The following is a 24,146-nucleotide window of genomic DNA, read 5'->3' on the forward strand; positions in this document are numbered from 1 at the left end:
TACCATAGTAAAATAGAAATAAGCTATAAACCTACATCTAATGCTCACTGAAATCAGTGGGCAGTTTTTTTTGATGAATAGAGAAAAAATGTGTGCAATTAGTGCAGCTAGAGACCACTCTTGTTACTTAGAAAAATATTTCTGTTGGCTTCAAGCAAACCAACTGCATGGCTACAGCAAGTGGGACTTGGCCCATCTTTACTGGAGAGAGACAGGGAATGCCACAGCAACTCAGAACATTCCTGCAAGGGAAGGGGCAGAGAAGAGATTTAACCTGCTTTTCCCCTACCTACACACTGAACTTCCTGAAGTTTTGACACCCTCTGCAATCATGGCCAGCATGCTTTCCACCACAGAGAGACTGCAATGCGCCCCTCTCGTTTTAAAATAAATTTGGATCCCTCTCCATCTGCCTAGATAATGAAAACAAGATCCTCAGGTACTACAGCATTTCAGAAATCAGATAATGAACTGAAATCATATGTTTCATGGATTAGTCTCTCTCCGAATCAATTTATGTTGGGTATTTTGTTGGAAAACTGACCCAGATTCCATGCATTTTTTTAATTACTGGAAAATCACTTCATCCAATTCTCCCTTTATGGATGACATATTTAATCGTTGCTCAATATTATATCATAAATTAGAAGAAATTAATGGTGAGGTGTAGGAGTTTGCATTTCACGTCCCTGCACTGACTGCAGAATTTTATATGTGATTAGTCTGATGGGTCACTGAATTACCTTCAGATTACTAGGTCTCCAATTCAAAAGCATTTCTTCTATTATTATTACTTTAAAATCCAGTCTCCTGTTTTTTTAACAAAGGTGCAAGTCAAAATAGAGTTTTATAATATGTTATAATATGTTTTCCCTGGCCCCCTGCCTGCAGTTGTTTGGATAGCTGGCAGAGTGTGGTATCTGACAGCACAGAAACAGTGTGGATAGTTTGCCATTCCTATGGGGATCTATCTTTGGCAATAAATTTGGACTGGATGTCTGTTAGCAGAGTGTGTCAAAACTGTGCCAAAAGCACTTTTGGACATATAATAATAATAAATGAGTGTTGCACTGCATTAGTAGGGGAATTCTAATAAGAGCTGTCCATCATTTTACAGTAAGTTCTTTACCATGTTAGTGAATTTATGTCTCATTATAAATTAACTGTTTCAAGTACTTCATCTTGTAGGTTCAGTAAAGTAAACATACATAAGTCTAGGTAACTTCCATGCCAACAGAACAATGCCCACATCCCTGCACATTCCCTTAGCACACAGCTCAAACAACACAACTCTCAAGGCCAAATCCATGGCTGGAGCAGGAGAGCACCTTAGAGCACAACCCGCAGAGCTGGGCAGGCTCTGAGCTGGGGTCCTGCAGAAATCCTCAGTCATGAGGTAAATGCTCCCTCCACATTCCAGTGTTCTGACTCTGGAACGGCCAATCTAAAAGAGCTTATCTTTATGGAGTTTCCCTTCTGATGCAGACACGTAGACAATAAATCTCAGTTGGAAAAAAATGACTTAATAGCTATGAGAACCAATCCTTCATGGTATATAGCAGCCAGTGTTTAGAAAATAGGTACCTGTTCAAAGCAAACAAAACATAGAAATGCTTGATGTTTATTGAAAAGCCTCATAAATATAAGAATAGGTAAACATCCAAAAGGATTTTGGCAGCTCCAAATTCTGAGAGCATTTGTGAGAACAGGTGATGAGAATCTGAAGATGCTGATGTTTAGCACACAAGATGACACCAGCAAATGATCACTACACACAAGCAGCAGCCCAAAAACCTGTTACACCATAATCTGCAGGTGGAAGATTCAGAAAGGACTTCATTTGGAAAATGGAGGTCACCAAAATCCAAACTTGCAAAGAAAAACACACATTAGTTTCAGCTCCTTTTTTAAAGCATACTTATACAATTTACTCTTTTGGAAGGCAGGACAGTTATGCACAGGCTCAGTAACATTCCTGAATAAAGCAATACGTGGCTGGAAGTCCATGATTCAGCTTTCACCCCATAGTTTTTCTATTATATGGTCATGATATGACATGAGAAATGTTTTAAAATATTAGACTTAAAATGCTGGCCAAAAGAATCAAAGACTCATCCAACTTTAAGGAACATCATGAATTCATCCTTTCAAAGCCAACAGGAGTCACAGGTGAGCCTACTTGCCAAAAAGCCTGTTTTTAAATCTGCTTAAATATGGATTGGAAAATGCTCATGTTTGAGCAGTGCCTTGCATGCACTGACTCCCCAGGGATGGCCTGAGGGGTGCATGCAGGGAGGCAAATTGGCTGAATCAGGAACACAGCACATCCCGCCTTTGCCAAGAAGTGACTTCCAGAGATATCACAGAGGCAGGAGCAGCATGGGAGGGTGGGTTCAGGATGGCATAACTGGCAATGCACCTTGCACAGCAACATGGCCTCTGGACAGCCAGGTTAGCTGGAATTTCTGCTGTGCTGTGTACAGAGAAGCACTTTTCCCAACCCAAAACACTAAGGAGAGAATTCCTTTCCACTCTCAAAAAGCTCTCTACATGTCTCCTCAGGAAGATTCACTGCCAAGAGATCCACGTGGTGCATGAGACAGGCTGGAACTCTCCTCCACCCAGGTAAGAGCAGAAACCTTCTGAGAGTGTGCAGAGTGCAGCTGTGAGTGGAGCAGCAGGCAGGCAGCGAGCCAGGGTGCAGCTGTGATTGATGTGCACTCTGTGTGCTTTGTGCCTCGCTCTGTGATATTTCTAAGGGAAATTCTTCGGAGCAGTGACTGGCACATCAGTGGTGCAGCTTCCCTCAGCAGCAATGGGAGCTGCACAGCTCAGCTCTCTCAGCCCCACGGGAAGGCACAGAGCACAGGGACCCTCAGAACTCTGCCTAGGTGTGGGCTGGGGTTGGCAGATGATATATTCAGGAATAACAGCTCAGCACCCCATTGGTTTTGTTTGTGTAGGTGCTTTTCTTCCTTAATTTATTATGCCAACGAGGTGGTGGGGAGGGCTGTGCTGTGCCAAATGGCACCAGTGTCAGCAAGAAAGGCAGGGCTGGACCTCCCTCCAGAGCCCAGGCAGCAAGGGGTCACTCACAGTGAGTCCAAGGGGGCTGACACGGAGCACAAGGAAACTGCACCTGCCATTAACAGGCATCCAGTAGCAGGAACCCACCTGTTAAAACATCACTGCCACTGGGTGATGAAAATGGCCACAATTTTCACATAGCCCTGATTTTACTCCAGCACTAGGCACCTCTTAGGTCTGCTTTGGGGCAGCACAATTGTGTGCTGCCTCCTACTACAGCAAAATGGGGAAAAATTTAGTTCAACTCTACAGTGGTAATTTTAAGGTGTTTTTTTAAGGCTATAAAACACCCTTCCTCGTGCAGTAGGCATAAATGTACTTCAGCACTTAAGATGTTGGTTCAGCCAACTGAGACAGAGTGATTTTATTTATATAAATGGTATTTTTCAATGGTCCCAGATGAATATTTGTATTCCTCATAATGGCTGAGGAAGGAAAAGTCAAAATGTTATATTGTGAGAGCACTCTCATTACCTTTTCTTTATAAATACTATTATTTTAATTGAGACTCAACTTCCTGCAGAAAAAGCTGCACCTATCTGAAAGATACATTTTTTTTTTAGTGCTGAAAAACAAACAGCAGACATCTGAGTGAAAGTCACACTGTTTCCACTTTTTCATCTGAACAAATACACTGGCTTACTATGCCTTGAGAAAAGCTGTGAAGGATGGAGTGCTGTGGCTCGGATGTTCCCAAGGATTCTTCTGGACATGTGTTATAAATCTCTTGGGGATACTGAAGGACTGGTCCAGAGCACTCCACCACCAGTTCCAAGGTTATCAGTATTTTTCTATGGTCACCATGTGACATTTCTGTTGTATTCTGACACTTGATTCAAAGGGTCTCTGGTCATACAAACATCCACACCAAGAGCTGCTTCTGGGGAAACCTGTACCTTGTGACAGGAATACAGGCATGCCAAAGTAAGATTCCCTCAGCAAACACTGTACAAGCTGCTTCAGGACAGCACAGATTTGGTAAAGCACCTGACTCAGCCCCAGGGCTTTTGCTGGTCTGAGCTCTCCTGACCCCTCTGTCTGTACTGAGGGAGGTCAACAGCAGACACCCAGCTCAGGCTCCATGTTTTCTCTCTCCAAAACAGTTGGGGGAAATGAGTCTTTGAAAATTAAAATATGCCAAATCAACCAAACATTTTATTGAGGAAAAGAAGGTTGGAGGATTCTCTGCAGCCCCTTCAGGGCAGATGCAGCACAAGCCCTCCTGCTGCTGCCAATGCTCCATCTCCCACTGAGATTAGAGCCAAACAACTGCCTGCTTTGGGTGCAGAGCCACCCCTGAACAAGATAGCTGGAGATCTAAACTCCTAAATGGCAGGTGTCTGTAATAAATTCTGGATACACAAGCATAGACATTTTTTCTTTCAAGCCCCTGCTAGTTCATTTTTCTAGTTGTGTGCTGAATTCTGCTCTCGGTCTCTAACTCTCTTCATTACAGCTCTCAGTGTGTACACACACCACTGACAACTGGAAAGCCTAAATGCTCCTTCATAAATTTAAACCCTGTAAAGGCCACCTAATAGCATTATAAATTTCTTAGCATAATTTAATTTGTGTATATGCAACTCTTAAAAACTCTGATTTGCCTGACAAAGAGAGCTGATGTGTTTTTATTCTGCTTTTGTTGTGTACACTAGCCCCTATTAGTACATCCTAATAATATATACAGAGCGATTAATTTGTGAAGTAAAAGCTTTTCTTCCTTTCTAAAAGCTGCTTAATGTAAACTGTAAACATCATGAACACTCTCATTCAGACTGATTCTGAGTCCTTAGCTGGGGTTGAGAGGCACAGGATGAAATGCCTGTGAAGGCTGACAGATGGCTTTAGGCTGGGATTGCTCAAATTTGCACTGGAACCACTCCTAGCACCTTACTGGAGTACAGCAAGCTGAAAACCACCAGCAATCCTTCCAGATAGGTTATAATGCCTTGAAAGAGGAGAAGGGTTTTTTAGAGCAGCACTTGGTGTTGACAAGAATATTAAAAATCACCTCTCTCCAAAGCCACGATCCTTTGCATCATTTATGCATTCAGAATAACCCTTAAACAATTCTTGCTATTGTTCATTAAGAGTCATAACATCTACTGTCACAATACCTCTAATCATGGTCAAACTTGCCGTATTTTAAGGAATATTCAATGGAACAAATATTGTGAACATAAGTGGATTTTTTTACATGTAATCAGAGCTATGTTTTCCAGAGATACTTGACCCCTTCAGCTACAGATCAGCAAGGTACATAACAATACCTATAACTTCAAGCATATGTGTTTTACCCCTGATTACAGCTGGGCAAGTCATATATCTAAGTTAAGCACATACTTACAGGTTTTATGGAAACAGGAATTTGAAACATGAGAGTTCGAAGTTGGAGTTTGTTTGCCTTTTTTTTACATCTCCTGTTTGGACGGATTTCTCCAGCACTTCTATAATTTTGACTGATTATTACCCAATTTATTTTTAATTTAACTTCATACACACCATATTTCCTCTCAGACAGAACACTTAACTTTCTCTCTAATAGATTTCTGTCTTGAAATACTGACCTATTTACCACTGGAAAGAAGTAAAATATGGGCTCTGGTACAATGCCTACTGAAATCGGTCTGGAACAGGTGCAGGATCTGACACACAGAGAAGCCAGTAAAATGCAAATGGTATTTAGTTATTGAGGCAAATGGCAGCCTTTAAAGCACCACCTGTGTATATTTTGCAACATATCACGGAAGTGGTGAGAACCGTCCTCATTTATTCATGCATTAACTTGTGACATTTGGCTCAGAACAAAAAGCTGTAGAAAAGGGTAAGTTATGAGATGCCAGGGAAAAATGGTATGTCACACTGTAAGATGGGGCACGTTATGTTTTACTGTTCACTTCAGTGTTATTCCCAGCCCTGTAGCAAGGAAAGAGTCAGCTGGGAGGGAAGGATGGGTCATTTTCCATAAACACTGAGAAAGAGAGCCCAGAGTTATGTTCATCCCAGTACCTTGCCAGCCCCACTTTCCCCTCCACTCCACCAGAAAAACACAAAACTGCCTTTTTCCCTGCTTATTTCTGCAATGCAAGCTTTTCCATCTCCCATCTGCCCCAAGAAAACTTGGCAAGAGAGAAATCCACTCCCTCCAAGAGGTCAGCAAAGGCAAATTGCACCCAAAATATTCAAAAGTTCTGAGAGCCAGCAGATTCCCCCTGAGCTGGCAAATCCCCTGCCAGGGTTAACACACAAGGGGAGGTTAATCACAGACCCGCTGGTGGAGTGTCCCAACCTCATGCTTCCATTAGTGTCACAAACTGCTGGAGAGGCAAACAGATCATGTCCCATGTCAGCATTTTACATAAAGTTGAGTTTTATTTATTTATTATGTATTTAGACTGTTTTAATAGCTACAGAGCTCCATTAACATAAGAAATTGCAATGCTGCTTCTCTATTTACTTCAATATATTTACCAGTAAAATCTGACAGCTGACAGCTTGTGAATGTGATGGTAATGTAATCATTACATTTACACTGGATAGAACACAACTTTCTGAAATCGTGTGACAATATTTTCAGACTTAAATGATGGTTTAGGGATAAAGACATAAGTATTTGTTTATAAGTAATCTATCTTGAATATGTTCATTAGTAATAATCCTGAAGGCGTCCAATAAAAGTTACTTGAGATTAATTAGAACAGAAACATCTAATTTGTCTGCCTGAGTGGTTATCACATAAGCCCTGACTTGACATAGCACCTAAATAAAACAAATATAAACCTGCCACAAGGATGTGAACATGCTGTCCCAAAAGGCACAGCCACTTAACTTGTGTAATTGTCAGTACAGCCAAGAAAAGCTGTTCTAAGATTTGGTTCTCAACACCGGATTAAACAGCATGTCCAAACACAGCAAATTAAATTAGGCTGCGTCTAAATTAGACTTCTTCCAATGGCAAGATTACTTTGCATCAACAGAAACATTGATCTGCCTTAGCAGCATCTACTAAAGATGATGGCAGAGCCAAGAGGAGAATTTAGAAAGCCACTCTTAGACTTGATCCAATTTCCCTTATCATCCTTAAAATAAGACCACACGCAACTCACTCTCATCGAGTTCAAAGGACACTGACAAACACCATTGTTCCTGTAATACCCCGATGTTTTCATGAAAAAGTTGCCTATTATGGCCTATTCTGTTCGGTTCATCTCTTCTTGACATAAGCCAAATCTCTCCATTACTGCATTTATTTACTGAACACTTGAGCAGAACTTTATCGCTTAAAAACATCTCCAGCATCGCAGGGCAATAAACCCTAATGTGAAGAGATCAGTGTCAGTTTATACACTTCTCATTAAAGCAGTCTGGCAAAAAGAAAAGCCTTTCAAGGTCTCTGCTGCTGAGCTTATTTTAGGATATGAAAAGGTGACCCAGAAGGCTTAAGTTTGAAGATTTCCCTGCTCCATCTTTTCAGACCGCTTTGTACACCATTTACAAGTGGTAGGAGCAGGGGAGGGAGAGGAGCAAGCTCTTTCCCCTCCAAGTCTCTTTTTAAAGATGTGCTTCTGAAAGTTCCCTCTGCAGCTGCCATTGAATTCTGCAGGAATCTGAGGCTGGCAGCCAAGCAGAGGCTCTGGGGTGGATCTTGTATGGAAACCAAGGTATGACTGGGGTAGGTGGGACTTTTCTGAAATACTTTTTTTCACTTTGAGAATGTCAGGGTTTACTTCTCTAAACGTGCAGCATATGCTAAAATCCAGACTGCCAATTATCGATCAGTTCTGATCAATGGCTCTGCAATCAATAATATTACAGAAGAAACCAAACTGCTAAAATGAGGGCAGAGTAAAGGATGGGAGAGGCTCGAGGAATGCAAATCGCCCTCTCTGGGGGTTTCCCTGTTTTCAGTTGCTGCCAAAATGGTGAGGTGCACACAGCAGGCAGATAGCTGTGACCTGCCCTGCAGGATGTGGTTAACAGATCTGTGGCAAATATCCCTGAGCTCCTGAGTGAAATACTTTTTCATTTCTTTTCATTTTTCTAGACAATAATTAAGGAAAAGGGGGCTTGCATGTTTTTATTGAAGCATAGAGTCTATATTCTCTGTTTGGGGGGGTGGGAAAACCAGTATTGCTTCCTTTTCAGAAATAATGTCATGAGATAGAACCACAATAACCATTTTTTCAATCACACGTTATCAAAATAGATTGAACTTCTTGTCACAATTCCACACTGTACAGCTGCAGAAAAAAAATGATAGAAATGGTACCAGCCACAGTAACAGATGGGGACTGAAACATATTTCTGAAATCTGCTGCATTCTGGAGGAAATATGCTAAGTAGCAAACCATGAATGTCATTAAACTATTCTTTTAATTTTAAAAAGGAGGAGAATGAGGTAAGAATAAAGTCCAGGACAATCAGTCATAGCTGTTAATGAAACAGGTAGCTGAGTCCAAACTGGATGACTGAAAAATTCCTTGTTCTCTATGCTAATTTTTATTGAGGATTGTTGCCTTCTTGGTGGAAAATGCTCCTGAACCTGCTTGTGTTTTGGATAATTAACCATCATAAAAAGCCACTGAGATATTAGCTGCTGCAGATGGACAGACTGAACCCTGATATGCCTTTTCCCTCTGTCTGCACTCTCCCCCTTGACAGCACAGGGTATTTATAGGTGTTTTCTCAAGGAAAGCTGCACTGTCCTTAACTCAGTAAGCAAGGTTCAATCAATGACAGTACATTTTTGCCAGGGTTAATTGATGCTGCACACAAAACAAGTCTTGTTCTGATTTTCTGGAAAGGTGCTGGAGGTGAACTGTGTTGCATGGACTTAATTCTTATCTGGCAGGATACAAAAGCAATATAACAGATAAATGTGTCACAGGAATAATGGGGTTTTGTTGATGAAAACTTCATCTGTCTTGTGTCCATCTTTCATAGAGAGTACAGGTAACAAAGTCACTGCTCACAGCTAATTAAACAGCCAGCTCTGCTAATTATTATTTAGATGGGGCTAATCCCTAAACAACCTCACAACGCTGTTCTTTGCACCATCAAGTCCTTGGGAAAGGCAGGTCCCTCCCCAGCTACCACAGGTGAACATAACAAGCAGATGAGAAAGGAAGAAATGTATTATGTACCAAATATTACAGAATAACCACCAGGGATCAGTAGATTGGTGTAAGCAGAAAAAAATCCCCAACCAACCAACCAAGTTTGCAGTAAATGGTTTGTCTCACTCCCACTGGCAAAAAATCTCCTTTTCATTAAATGTGGAAGGAGCTTCGTTATGCATCTAGACAATTGCCTGGAAAAATCTGGGACAGACAGAAAAGTTAAGAACCACTGAAAAGTTAATTTGAACATTCAGAGACGGCTCAGAAATATTTTCTTCAGTTTTGAAACAGAGATCTTTCCTAGCAGACAAAAAAAAAAGTCCTTCTTCATCCAAAAATAGGTTAAAAATCATCCAGGAGAAGTGCAGATGAACAAAAGGTCACTCTTCCCTTAGTTCTGTCACCCCTGTTTTGTATCACAAAGAGGTGGCACAAGGTGTGAGAAGAGAAAAGGCATCAGAAAGCTTTAAGGGAAAAGGGGGAGTGCTGAGGGGGCTTTTGCCAAAGAACAGCCCAGAAGGGAGGAGTCCCCACACAACCAGAGCTGGGCACAGCTGCACCAGGGATGCTGCAGACCACAGGCACCACACTGCCCCTGTTCTCTCCTCTGCATGTTGCCAGTGTCCAAGTCAATCATGGGGAAACAACACTGCATCATTCTGAGGCTTATGTACAGGAAAGTTTAAACTGTTTTTTATCATGCCTGTAAAAAAGATTTCATTATATTATTAACAAGACAACAGATTTACTTCTTAACTCAGAAAGGTGACAATGAAGGGAAAAGGAGGATAATGTCACTAATAATTAATTCTGCATGTTTGGGAGTTGATTATGGAAAATTCAGGAGGAGAGGAAGAAGACAAAAATCTAATTACAAAGCCATCATCAGAAAGTGAAAACAGTACTGACTTGTAAATAAACCAAGGAAAACAAATCAAACATTCTTCTGTGCTATGGAAGGGATATTTAAAATGAACAAAAATATGTATGGTCTCAAGAAATGGCTGAAATCACATTAATTCTCAGCAGATTTCTTCTAAAAGGAAACACAGTACTCCCTGACTTAGAGGACAGTATTTGAAAGGATAATTAAAGCAACTCATGATGAGAAGTCTTGTATAAATAAAAAGATATGGGACTGATAAATAATGTGCTCATTGAAATATTTTTTATTTTCTGCAGAATCTATAAAATCTTCTCTCATTTGTCATCTCATTTTGTTTCAAGGATTTACATTTGTAATAATAATTTTATTAAGAACATTCAAAAAAAACTTCTCCACAGAGGGACAACGTATCATATTGCATCTCACAGGCTACAGGAAAGTTATTTTGAGGTACAGAAATATATCCTGTGAAACATCTTCCCATCAAGTTATTAGTGTAAGTACATTGGAAAGGGGAAGAAAGTGTAAGCTGAAACATGGATCAGAAAAGAACTGAAGCACTGCCTTAACTGTGTTTCTGAGCTGGGACCTTAAGTTTAATTTTTTGTTGAAGGAATTGCGTGCTGTTGTGGGACCTGTGTGAAACATGCCAAGATTCATTCTGGTTTTAAGATCACTTTGCACCTGCAGACCTAAAGACAATGCCTTCTATATGAGGTGATAGATCTCTCAATGGTTTAAATTGGTTCCCATAAGTGTGCAATGTCTCCTGCAAAGAAACAGAGGAGGTCCTTGAGGCCATGGCTATCACTGGTCAGGGCAGGATTTAGCACAACTGGGCTGGGTCCTGATACAGAAGCTGTGCAAAGGATGCTAAAGTGAATCCACTGGTAAGAAAACAGGAGAAAACAGCTTGTTCCCCATTCTGACAGTTGTGGAAAACAGCACAGGAGTCTTGCAAAGGCAAGATTGGCAAAAGTCCATTAAGGAAGGCAATGGAAGAAATTGCAAAAGAAAAAAGAGAGTGCATAAAAGATGAAGAAATTGGCCCAGAGCTCCTTGACAGAAGAGATACCATTTACTCCAGCCCTGCTGGAAGGAATATTCTCCCATTGGTTTAAAATTTGGCTTCAAAGGTTTGATATTTGTAACACATAACCCCATGAAGATTGCTTAACTCACACTCACAGAGATACATCCTCCTGTAGCCTCTGCATACTCACATGGGCTTTTTGTCATCTTTCCCAAAAGGACTGAGGACCAAATGCACAGGCAGAGCCCTGCTCCAGCAGGGATCCCCCCTGGGTTAGAGCTGGGCTCCTCGAGGGCAGAGCTTTAGCTGCTCACTCAGCCTGTAGGGCGGGGCACTGGCACAAACTGAGTAATTCCCTGGAGGAATTTTACTTGACATTATCCTGGGTGTCTGTGTCAGCACTGACTGTTCCTCTGGCCACCCAAGTATCTAATGGTGCTTCATCAAGCTGTGGCTACAATCTGAAAGAAACACACATGTTTCCTAAACAGAACTGTGCTTTAATTCCTTTTAACTCTACGGACAGCAGGCAGCTGTTTGGAGCTAATGGATGTTACTTCAGTTGTAAGATAGCTTGCAAATATAACGGATCATATAATGGCAAACGAACAAATACATTTTTATCAGCCTCTGAAATGAGTCATTTATCTTCTGGGCTATGTACTGAATCATGACACCAAATGATAAGTTTTATCTCTTTTACTGTCAAACTCAATCTCAGTCAAGCCCCAAATTGCTGGGAACACGAGTGAAGAGTGAGCTTTACTCCCGGCTGAGGATGGAAGGAAAGCTGGCTGGCTGGCCTTTCCCTAAGTGGCTTTAATCTTTGTGGGGCTTGGCTTCAATGAAAGCTTATGGCAGTGTCATCCCCCAACACCCAGGCACGATGCCCCAGCACAGCTCCACTGGCTGGGAGGGTTATCAGCAAGCAGAGTGCCTGTCTGCCCTCTCTGCCTTCACCTCCTTACTTTTCCTAGAAAAAACATTAAGCATTCTCTAGTCACCCAATCCCACTCTGATACTCAGTTAGGGACATAAATTTCCTTTTATTACCTCTTTTAAACTAATCCAACTTTCCATCATACTGTACAATTAAAACTTAATTTTGTGTTAATCCTTGATAAATGATACCTAATATAAAGGTTGACCCCTTGGAATAGACTGGCCTTTAAGGCTTTGATGAAAACCAAGCACTTACAACCTATAAAGCAACAGCTGTAATATCGTCATTTAACTCTTAGATGGCCAGCTCATTTAAAAGCCATTGGATTATAAAACTCAATCATTTCCTTCTGAATTACTTCAGAAAGAATATCAAAATTTGATAGTGACAAAGACATGCTAAAATTACTGTTCACAACAAAAGAGGAGCAAGATGGCAAACATCCTTTGGGTCAGGGGGCAACTTCTGGTGCTACTCATACTAGGAAATTCTTCAAACATGGAAATGCACACTCTTGTGATTATCAGCTTAAGATCTATCTTAAAATAAAGATATTTTAGAGCATCTAAGATCATGGACATGGAAGCAACAGCCTGTGGCAGAAAAGGAGGCAAAAGAAGATTTATGGCAGGCTAATTTCATTTGAAATAACCTGGTTTCAGCCAGCTGAAGAAAACAGAACCCAAAGGAAATTTAGAGGAAATAACCCTTAGGTCAATTTGATATCTGTTACACTATGTGTGAAGAAACATCCTTCACAAAACCTGGACCCTCCAGTCATAGGAAAACTGATAATCAAAAGTAATGTGGAGGAGAAATTGCTGTCATCATCAACAGCCACGGGCAGCCACTGCTGTCACCTAAACCTGCAGGCAGGGCTCCCCCAGACCAGCCCCTGCACAAGATTGTGGCAATGTGGGAAGTGCCCTGAGGCCACCAAGCTCGGGGAGGTGGGAGGTGGCTGTGCAGATCCAGCTCTTCCCAGCAGCATCCCAACTCCCCTCCTCACCCGGGGCTGGCTGTGCTCTTCCCCAGTGTCCCACCCCAGTGACAGGGCTGCTGCAAGGCCAGCTCAGAGGGCTCACCTGGGGGAGCCACAGGTTTGGTACTGCATTATGCCAGCTGGGCCATGGCATGGGGGCTTGCTTTAAGGGACAGGATTCCATCTTTGATCAGCTCTGTACTCCACACTCCGGACAGGTGAGGGCTCCTTAAAGACTCAGCTCAGGGCAAGCAGCATGGAAGGATCCAAGCATGAGCGTTTGATTTTAATAAGTCACAATTTTAAATTGACAATAGTGCTGCTTGCTATCCTTCTAGGATTATGGAAGTGCTTGGACATGATCTAGAGTCCAAAATATTTCCTGATGACATTTCCTCTGTGTTCCTTTATTTGTAAGGCAACGAGTAAATAACTTATCTGATCCTTCTGACAACAATACCAGGAAAGAAACATTCTTCTGCTAATTTTTTGGTTTTATCTGCCTATAGTTTCTACAGAAACCAATGTCACCTGTGATCTATCTCTATTATAACCTCTTGTGGCAGTTTGTTTTGCATTTTCTTACAATAACCTTCCTTACAAAATAGATCTATCATGAATAATAGACATGCCACCACACTGTGTATCGCTACTTCATAACCTGTGGTTCAGTATCAAGAATGCTGGATTTTTAAAGAAATCTGTATCATTTTAAAATGACAAATCCTAGAAAATATTTCCCACCATGATTTTGAGAGCTCCATAAGTCACTGCAAAACTTCTGATTAACTAAATGGACAAGAAATGGAGATGCACATCAATGGGGAAATGACAGAATACACACCAAAAAAATTATCTCAACAAGTCTGTGCAGAAACACCAAGAAATACGTAATGTTGAGTGAAAGGAAGTCAGAACATTCCACAGACTTCTAATGAGAAATGCTCAACAGTTGTGCACGTGGACTGAGATTAGGTAAAGTAGCTCCAATTATTGATCTCAGTTACACTGCACATAATGTTCAATTTTACCTGCTTTGAAAGCATTGCTTCATAAAGAGGAAGTAGTGTAAGTTGTCCAAGTCTTTCAGAGGGAAAGAGGGGGAGCATGAACATCTGAATTAAGGTGCCGTGTTCTGCATGCTAAAAAATAACTGTAGGTCAAACCCTCTACTCCACACATGAGGCAGAACATTCTTTCTAAAGATCCAGTTTTAATGGCAAGACATGTCACCTCAACCCTGATCATGAGCCAGTTCCTAAATAAAGGACTTTGAGCTCAAGTACCAAAATTCTATTTCAGGTGATGCCAAAAATTCTGTCCTGAAAGCCTGTGGTCAAATAAATATAATGTAATCTTGATGGTAGTTACATTGAGGACAGATGTGGATAGGAGATGCCTCTACCACAGCCTTGCCCCAGCTGTGGATCTCCTTTAGAGTGAGGCAATTCCAAGCCATATCTGCCCTCTGCAGGGAAATCCCTAACCCTGTGTAAATGTCCTTCTTCCAGGGCCAGGGTAATACTTCTGGAAGTATCCCAAACATATATGATTGAGGTAGGAAATGGGAGTGCTCACCCCTCCCTGTAAAAATGAATTTAAAGAAAATAAAGGAGTTCACTGCATCAGAGTGACTGGGAAAATCAGAGAGCAGGGATCCCACTGTGCATAATCCACACTAGATCACAGCTGCAGTTCCTTGTCTAGCCTGATTCCCTGATCTCAACTTCTTGTGTTCATGATACCATACCTTTCTCCACAATTGTCTACAGAGTATTCTTCCAGAAGATGTGTGGCTTAATTCATTCTGGCAGAAGAAGGAATTGATCATGGTTAAACCACTGAAGAGTGAGCAGCATCACTCTTCCTTTTCTGCTGATTGATTTTATAGAAGCAGTGAGAGAGAAGTGGGGAGAGAGGGCCCTGCTTGGCTGTCTGAGAAATCCCTACCTTCAGGAGACATTTGCAAGCTCTGGATAATATGTTGCAGAACCTCCCTAGAGATGAAGAAAATGACTGAAAACTACTGCCTCTCTCCCATTTCCTGCTGCCTTGTTTAAACAACCATGCTCAACACCTTGCATTGTTTGACACATTCTGAAACTGCCCTGTGCTTTCCCCATGCACTGTCAGGAAGCCTGAGGCAGTGCAGCCACTCTGAAGCATTTTCTTAGATCTATTCCTGTGCTGAGCAATGATGCAGCAATGTTTGTGATGATCAACCTGACCACTGCAAACACAAACACGTGGTTCTGCAGGTCCTAGTTAGCACAGTGTGATAGAAAGAGTTCAGGGTAGCAAGGTAGGAGATGAACATTCAGCTTAAAATGGAAAGATTTTCTTCTACTGTGTCTCCGGCATTTACTTTATAGCATCAACAACCTTACTCCAAATCAAGCACAAGTTTTACCTCTCCTGTCTGACACAGAAGCAGCTGGATTGTGTTTCTTTGATAAGCTCTCACCAGCCCTAGACCTCTAACCCCTTCTGCCTATTTCCCTTCTGAAACAAGCAGAGTAAGATGGATTTCAGCAGCCTCCCTGCTGCACCCCAGAGCTCACCTCCTGCCTTCTCTCACTGCACAGGCAGTATCTCCCATCCAAGTATTTCCTCACATGGCTGGAACTTGATCTCACCATCCACTTACCACACCTGCTTTTTCATGCCAGGCATAGAAAAATGACCAACCTCCCTCCCACAGTCAGGACTGTGTTCAGTCTGGGAACTGCACATGGGAATTATTCAAACCAATATATTGGCATATATTTTGGCACAGTACTTTAAAAAAAAAAAAGAAACCATGCAGAGCCTAGGCTTCATTGTAAAGCCAGCTCCAGAGAAACCCATCACGAGTCACGGAATAAACAGCAATGGAACTTGTCCTGCCTAAGGAAAAATGGAGGAACAATGATTAATATGTTGTAATGGAACTTTTCATCCTTATCACTTCCAGACTGTGGAATGTTATTTCTGGCACGGAGATCCTTGGTCAAGTATGAAGAGTCATCGATTGGATAAAGTGCTTGATTTAGCCCATTTTTATTCTATTATAGAGTGACAGAAAGAGGTTTTAGACATGAATAAAATCAATAGAGGAGAAAAAGTAGAACTTAGCAAGATAACTATAGCTTGAAATGAAAATGATATATTTGTAATATTGAAAAAGGATTAATTTAAAAAAAGGGCCAGAAATATACTGTCAGAAATCAAATAAGTATGAACAACAATAATTTATTTTTAAAAAATATTCTTTATCCTTTTTCATCCCCCCTAAAAACTAAACTTTGCATTCTTTGGCTCGAGCTATCATACAAGAGCTCCTCCATGGAAACGACAGAGCAGGAGGCAGCATCTCTGCTGCTCACCCTGTTCCCCTTCTCATTAGGAGATTTGGGTTCAGTGAGATGCAGGAGCTTGCACTGCTCTCCTTGCTTCCCAAACGATGGGACATGGTGCTCCACAGATGAGCCACAGGGAGGAGATTGTCTTGACCACAGAACTGGTACAGAAGAGAAGTGGGGGATTAGTTTCCCTTTATGGGTGCAAAATCACAGTAACACCTGAAAGGCGTTACTGTGACACCAGACTTTTGGTCATACATTTGAGGTTGAGAATGTTCTCCAAAGGTTACTAATTGTTATTTATGTGAAATAATATTTCACGGTCCAGGTTGAAATTATAAGCTCCACATACCTGCATTCATCAAACACTTTCAGTGCCTTGAGATGTTGGAAATGTACTTTTCAAGGAAATTAAATTAGGGCAGTGGCAGAGGAAGTGCAACATTAGCAGTTACAGCACTCCAGGACACTCTTCACTATCATTTATTAAACAAAAACTCTTTATGAAACATGTTCTTTCCTAAGTGCCACTAATCTACAGAGTTGACCAGCTGAACTCCTGTGCACAGCACATTACAAGGGTTTCTTGAGGCAGGATTACATGATGGAAATTACTTGGACTCTTCAGATCACACAAGGAAGAACATTTCTTTCTGGCATGGACAGATTGGCAAGAATCAAGCTAACGGGATATTCCTCCCACACTGAAATATGTGTGGGGAGGATATGATCTCACCTGGAGCATCAGAAAGCAGTCTGGCTTTAGAGAAAAACAAGAACAGCAAAAGTAACACCTTTCAATTACTGAAAACATCACAACCTGGCTAAGTTGGTATGGTCCCTGTGGCAGGCTGGGTTCACTGCCTTTGGAAAAACCCTGCTTTGCCTATGCAACTTCTCCCAACTAAGTTTGGTGGCAAAACTGCACTGTGATCTCTGCAGGTTTTTCTCCCAGCACTCCCTAATGGGGGCTTTCTCTTCCTTGTCTTCCCCACCTCTGCACAGCCAATGGAGCCTGTAATGCTTTGGCACAGGACCAGCAAGGCAAACACTCTGCCAAACGTCAAGATCCTCAGCAAGAATAAACACAGGCTTATTCTTCCTTCAGTTCTGTGATCAAAACTTCCACAGGGAGACTGATAAGACAAGGGGACTGTTATTGTTAAATACTGCAAGTACACATGGGGTAGATTAATCTCCACTTTATTCCAGGGTAACTGATAGCTTGAGTCAAGTTGGAGAGATAGGGAAATGAGTTTCTTTCTTTGCTTAATATTACATTAAGTTTCTTGTTCACCAGAACAGGAATGCAGCTCAGAGGAGAAAAAACTACTTATTGGTAATTTAAAGAAGGGGATATATGACAAGTGGCAAAATCACAGGAAAGGGTGGAGAGCACAAATATCCCATCACTGGGGAGGAAGATTTCCAGTGAATGCAAAGAAAATTGCTCCTTGAAGTACTGAGAACATGCCTTTTTCCTCCCTCCAGCTGTCTTCATTGACTGAATTTCCCCATATGCAGAGACCTCTGTCCCAAGAGCTTTTTCTAGGTGAAAGAGGAAAGCTCAGAGAAGCCCTGCAGGTTTCCATACCCACAGGAGAGCCTAGTCCCAGCTCCTGGCATGACAGAGCCTTTGCCATGGCTTTGTCTCTTTCCTAAACATTTGCTGGCTATTTTCTGTCATCCTCCTCCCTACACTTCTTCTCCCACACTCTCTCAGCCCCTGTCCTCCATTTATCCTTTGCTGGAAGCCAGGGAGGCTCGACAGGGTGACACTGTGCCCTGCCCAGCCCAGGTAAACATCCCTCAGAACACATAAGAGTCTGTATCATGGGCCCTTTTCATTGTGCACCAAGCCAGGGCCAAGGACAAACTCCTTTGTAAAATGGAGATCCAAGAGAGAGGGGGGAGAGGGTAAGTCAAGCACTTATTGAAGTCAATGAGCAGGATCAAATCTCTAATCTGGGTAAACAAAATACAGAAAATGACATTGATTGCAGATTGACTTTAACAATGAATAATTGTGCCTTAATGTGCACATAAATGTGATAAAAATCAAAGCAATATATTCAAAACAAAATAGAAGAGAAAATACAAAGGGATATTTTACAACTAGGCTCCATTACCATCTATCCTAATGAGATTAAGTAGTAATTGCTCTGTCAAGAAAAAATATAGTGGTCACAGTGAATGAAAGATCATGATAGTCTCCTGCTGTATTATAGGCTCAGGTCTAGCTGGAGAGAAGTGGAGGGATTTTTGGCACAGCCAATTGTTTTTATTTTTATTTTTTTAGTATCAAAGGCCTTTCCCTGGAAATGCAATTCTTAACAATAAAAGCATTCCACTTTAGCCATACCTGTAAACCCTGCTGAAGCAAGCAGCAGGTTTTTCATTTTGTCACTTTAATACAAAAGTATCTTGAAATCAGTACTGCTTTTAAGCAAGCTTTCCTGGTCTGTTTTCTGACTGAGGATGTAAGGCCTGGCTTGTCATGGGATTTTAGATATGGCACTCAATCATCTCAAAGTGCAAGTTTCAGTATCATCTAACATTAATGAATAGTGGAGAAATACAATAGTTTGTTAAAGTTCCTTGAACTTGCATTGTCCCTATGGTAACATAAGTTTGTTTAGGCTCATAGGCTACACGGAATCTTCAAGAACTAGTCACCAACATCAGTGGAATTCAATGAAAATTAAGTCTTTTCAAGGTATTTTTGAATGTTTCTTCCTTAATTATTCTTTGGACCTATACACAGAATATGAGGTGAACAAAGGGCAAGCAGCTGAATTCACACATTTTCAACAGAAAGAGAATGCTGGACTTCTTTGGCATAACATTAAACTGCACTAAGATAAAAATAACAATTAAGAATTAAGTAGTAGGTAGAAGAAATTCCTATTTCCTTCTTGTTCTCTTTGTTACTGAAATCCTCTAGATGGCTGATAGAGGAGGTATGACTGACACCAAAGAAGGCTTCAAGCATCAGCACTGTGTTATCTAAAAGACCCTCATACCTTTTCTGTGCAGCTTCTCAAGGGCAGCTCCACACAGCTCTGGCTCTTTCTCTCCTTCTCTCTTCCTTCTGCAGTTCCAGCTCACTCCTTCCAGTCCCTAGCACGGCCACCTAACCCTGTCAGACAGCCTCCTGTCCCTTCCTCCTCACAGCACAGCCAGCAGACTCCAACTGATCCCCTACCAGCCAACTCACTCTTCTATCCCACCCAGAGCTGTGAAGGCAAGGCTGTTCTACTCTTTGGTAATTAACACAGCTCCAGTATATTGGGGCAAGATTGCCTTTAACACCATCTTTATCTGTCCTCCCACAGATGGGTAAGAAAATAAATTTTGACTTCCTGAGAAACATCCATGTAGAATAAGCTATACCACTGAAAGCTTGGTGTTACTCACATCACTAAAGTAAATGTAATTTGACTATACTGGAATGATCTCTCTGGAAAATGGTGATGGACACCAGTTGTAAAACTCACCTTAAGACATGAACTCCCAGCCCATTTGTTTGAATCCTGCATGCTGATGCAGTGTCAGTGCAATGCATATGGAATACCTCTCTACAGGTAGCTGGTGTCAGGAAGAGAAGTTTGGAACAGAAAGTCCTGAGGGAACCAGAGTTGAGCCTGGTGCAAAAGATGAAAATGGAATTTAGGCTTGGTTGCCCTTATTTAAGGAATCAAAGCAAGTGAGCTTCACTGATAAAATAAAATAAGTAAGGAGCAAAGACTGCTTCTTTTGTTCTATTAACTCAGCTGGCACTGATGAACTCACCCCTCTTCCATTTTCCTGCTGGCTGCCTCTAAACAACTGTACTTGACAAATTACATCAGCAAGTCCAATCTCATGCCTTGTGCATGAGGCTCCACCACTTGATCCAGTACAGCTGCTGCAGGTTTTGTTCCCATCTGCTCCCTGCTAAGGTCTGTAAGACACCAGCCTCTCCTGGCACAGCAGTGAGCACCAGGCACAGCGCCGCGGTGAAACCCAGCTCATCGGGGCTATGAAATGTCTTATCCAGGAAAACCTGCCTCCAAATTCCCTCCTTCTTGTCGTGTGACCATCTCTGCTCTGCTGGGGGAACCCACCTGGGGAGTGTCACCTCTGGGAAAAGTAGGCATTGAGTGTCCTGTGGGGGGATGTGCCTCTCTGTACCAACAGCCCTTCCAGGAGGTGCTGCATGAACCGTCCTCACTCTCATACCTTTAAAAAGCCAGACTCACAAACTGCTGAAGCCACTCCCCACAGACCATTCAGGAACAGTAACAGGCAACATGAACATTCAGATTATAACAGTGTTCTAACAGCAATTGAAAGCATCACAAATTAAAACATCTTTTTACCTATTTTTTAAAGCTATCAAAGTACCACAGACAGACTAAAGAGCCAATGCACCTCCAGTCAGCTGTATTCACACAGGTGAAATACAGCTCACTGCCACAGCTCAACCAAACAAGGACTGCAAAACTAGAAGTAAAAATCAAACAAAAACACCCTAAAATTCAGGGTAATGAGAACAACTGTAACAAAATAGTACACATTTTGGTTATCCTGAATATTCATAGTTGTTCAAACACTCTTCCCTAAGACATTTACATGACTTTCTATTTTTATACACCACTAATTGAAGTTTATAATTTACATATTACAGTGCAGTAGAATCCAATTATAGCAAATCTACAGAGAGGCTGTATTTATTTCAGGAGGAAGATACCGAGGAACCATGTCAACACGTAGCAACATAATGACTTGCTCACTTTCTGGCTTTCATGCAAAACATTGTAATGATTAGGTTTCAGACACTGCACGAGGATACTTAAGGATGTGCTATAAAACCATTCCACATCTGTGCTTGTTTTATTAGCAGAACCATTTCTGGGAAAAACAGGAAAGCAAATGCTGCTCCTGCTGCTAATTCTGGATAACTCTTTTATGTCACTAACCTCATTACCAAACACTACTACTCATAATCCTTTCTCCATCTCCTCCTTTCTCTGTTAAGTATAAATTTCTTGTCATTTCCCCCCATCAGAGCTGAAACATAATTATAACCAATGTTAATTGCAAAGGTTTTACATTCCATGTAAACTCAGTTACAGAGATGGTTTTTTCCATGGTAGAGAATAAATTATGAGAGAAGAAATGAAAAATGGAGAATTCATATTGATCCTGAGATTGGCCAGGTTGGAAGAATGAAATATGTTTTTTTACAGATAATCACTCAGATTATTGCTAAAGTGATCACAGGTGACAAGCACCTTGATCTGAGAGGGGCTGCTCACATGCAATTGCTGCTCAAGGTAAAGGCTATTACTGGTGCTCATCAAATCCCAGACTTCAAAGTTTTGTTGCTCAGTGGATCAGGTAACCCTGCATCCACAAGTCACCCTGCATCCATAGTTTAATACAGGTAAATTCAACGGGATGATTAAGCTCTTCTGAATTTAGATATACTTAGCTAATTTTCTGATAGATTTTGCATGAGCTGAGATTACCAAAGCAGCTGAGGAAACATGGGAAACTAACACCCCTATTCCTTTTGAAAACTTCATGCTAATGCTACTGTTATATTTTTTATATTTCTTGTCTCTCCACCCCAAAAAAAAAAAAAAAAAAAAAAAAAAAAAAAAAAAAAAAAAGCCAGTATGATTGTTCATGAGTCATTCTTCAGTCATTGTAACGAGCTTGTGCTTGATTAATTAATAACATCAGTGGAGGGTAATCAGGGAGGCATGCTACTCCCACTTGCCTATTGGAAAACCACGGCTCAGCACTGGCTGGCTGCAAAGCCAGCCTGAACAATGACACTTTGAAGTCAATAACTCTCTGTGCTTTCTTCCAGAGTAGCAAAATTAATCATGTTACCCTTAAAAGCTCTGTTGTATCTTTAAAGTCTCAGAAAACATTCAACATTATGAGAAAACCAAGTGCTGTTCCTCTGCTGTCTCTGCCAGCAGGTTCCCTCTCAGTGCCTTGAGAAAATGACGGTCCTGTCACAAAGAAGGGAAGGGAGCATCTGTGGCAGGGTTTGCCAGCATCCTGCACAGCTGCATGCACTCCAACTTCATGTACTTTCTCCACTAAAATTGTGCATAACTGAAAGTGATGCAAATAACAATAAAGCCTGCGTTCAGGGAGGCTGTAATATCTTTGTAGACAGATATATTTTTCTCCCAGAGACTGACGAGGAAGGACTATAAAATACAAACCTGCTTCATTCCTATTACTAAAAAAAAATCAAAACCAATGCTGCCAGCTAACCATTAACTGAAAAATAATGAGGGCTAATGAAATAGCGAGAGTCCAGATCCTTCAGTGCTCAGACAGGTCTCTTAAGGGAACTGAAAATGAATTAGCCTGAGTTTGACAGCAGAAAAAAAGGCACCCAAGACACTGGAAGGTGGGGACGAGCTGTCAGAGGAGTAAAGAACAGATTGACAGACAGCCTTATATGAAAAAGAGTAATTTAGGGGTTAGAGAATAACTCAGAAAAATGTTATAATAGTTAGAAATTGTAATGGAAAAGTAGTGCTAAGCAGACTCTTATTCCAGCATTAGGACTATTCAATGGCCCTGAATAGTCATATCATCATGAAGAGGGTCAGAACAGGCAATTTTAATGGTCCCCTCTGGCTTCAAACCTATGACTGTACTGAAAGCATCCAGCCTATATGCTTCTGCAATTCTGTGTTCCCACAAAACTCAGTCAGGACTTTTCCTTTTCTGTGTTTTATAAAGCTCATCCTCCAAAGCTGTGAATTCCCCACTCCACCCATTTGTTTATACACAGGTAACAGGATGATCCTGACAGCTGGGCTTGGAAAAGGTCCTGCAAAGACTGTGGAAACTGGTTCTGTGATATGTGGATTATATGCACTTAACCTCAGGACCTTCTGACAGTCCTGCCTTGGGCAGGGGATTGGACTGGATTAGTTCCAGAAGTCCCTTCCACCTGCATTTTTCTAAATATTTCAACAAACATTTCAGCACAGGAGCAGGTAAATGTAGTAATTTTTTTTTCACCTGTAAGTGATATCCCTCTCTGCATTTTACTTCTGCATTTATTCAAGATTGACCCAAGCTGAACATGGATGAAGATCTGCAGGCAGACACAGCATGCCAGTCCTTTGCAAGGTGCCCCTTCCATTTGCCACATTCACTGCAGGTCTAAGGAAAAGGTATCTGTAGTGCCTTTGTGGGCTTTTTAAAAAGCATAATCAGAGGAGAGGTGGATCCCTGCCATCTGTAGTTTACACAGCAGCTGAGCAGTCAGAGGACTTGCAGGACTCAAAGATCTCGTGTCTCACAGGAGAGCAGTGATTGACACACTCAGAAATCTTCATTCCCTCCCACAGACTGTGGCACTGCACAGGAGATGCTGCAGTTCCTGGTGTTAGAGGACAGGCAGGATAGGGCAGGGTGCTGTTATCAGGGCCCTCAGGGGTAAATTCACACCTTTTGAGGCTCAAGCCTGATGGTTGGTGCATCAGGAACTGGGGCCAGGACACGTGGAAAAACAGCCCTGGTTCTGGCTGCGCACAAGGACATCAATAAATCTGTGTCACAGAAGTCTGTCATTTCTAACATATCTGGCTCTGACCAAGGCAGCAAGAATTCAAAAACCAGGAATGTATGAGACTAAATCCATCTCACATTAAAACACCAGGCAGCAGCAGGAACTCTGATCAGAGTAGGCTGCTTTGGGTGGAGGGGCATGGAAGGAAGTCTACACGTTCA

At 41.6% G+C, this 24,146-nt stretch overlaps 1 long non-coding RNA gene across 1 annotated transcript in view; it reads right to left on the minus strand.

The window, feature by feature from the left end:
• The window catches only part of LOC136365797 (uncharacterized), a 44,185-nt gene extending 24,581 nt beyond the window's left edge, over positions 1–19,604 (minus strand). The window contains exon 1 of the long non-coding RNA XR_010744413.1: positions 19,415–19,604. This is a non-coding gene — a long non-coding RNA (uncharacterized lncRNA). The remainder of the gene's footprint in view (positions 1–19,414) is intronic.
• Between the last annotated feature and the right edge of the window lie 4,542 nt (positions 19,605–24,146).

The sequence above is a fragment of the Sylvia atricapilla genome, chromosome 10 (assembly GCF_009819655.1).
Source record: "Sylvia atricapilla isolate bSylAtr1 chromosome 10, bSylAtr1.pri, whole genome shotgun sequence".
NCBI classification, from domain to species: Eukaryota; Metazoa; Chordata; class Aves; order Passeriformes; family Sylviidae; genus Sylvia; species Sylvia atricapilla.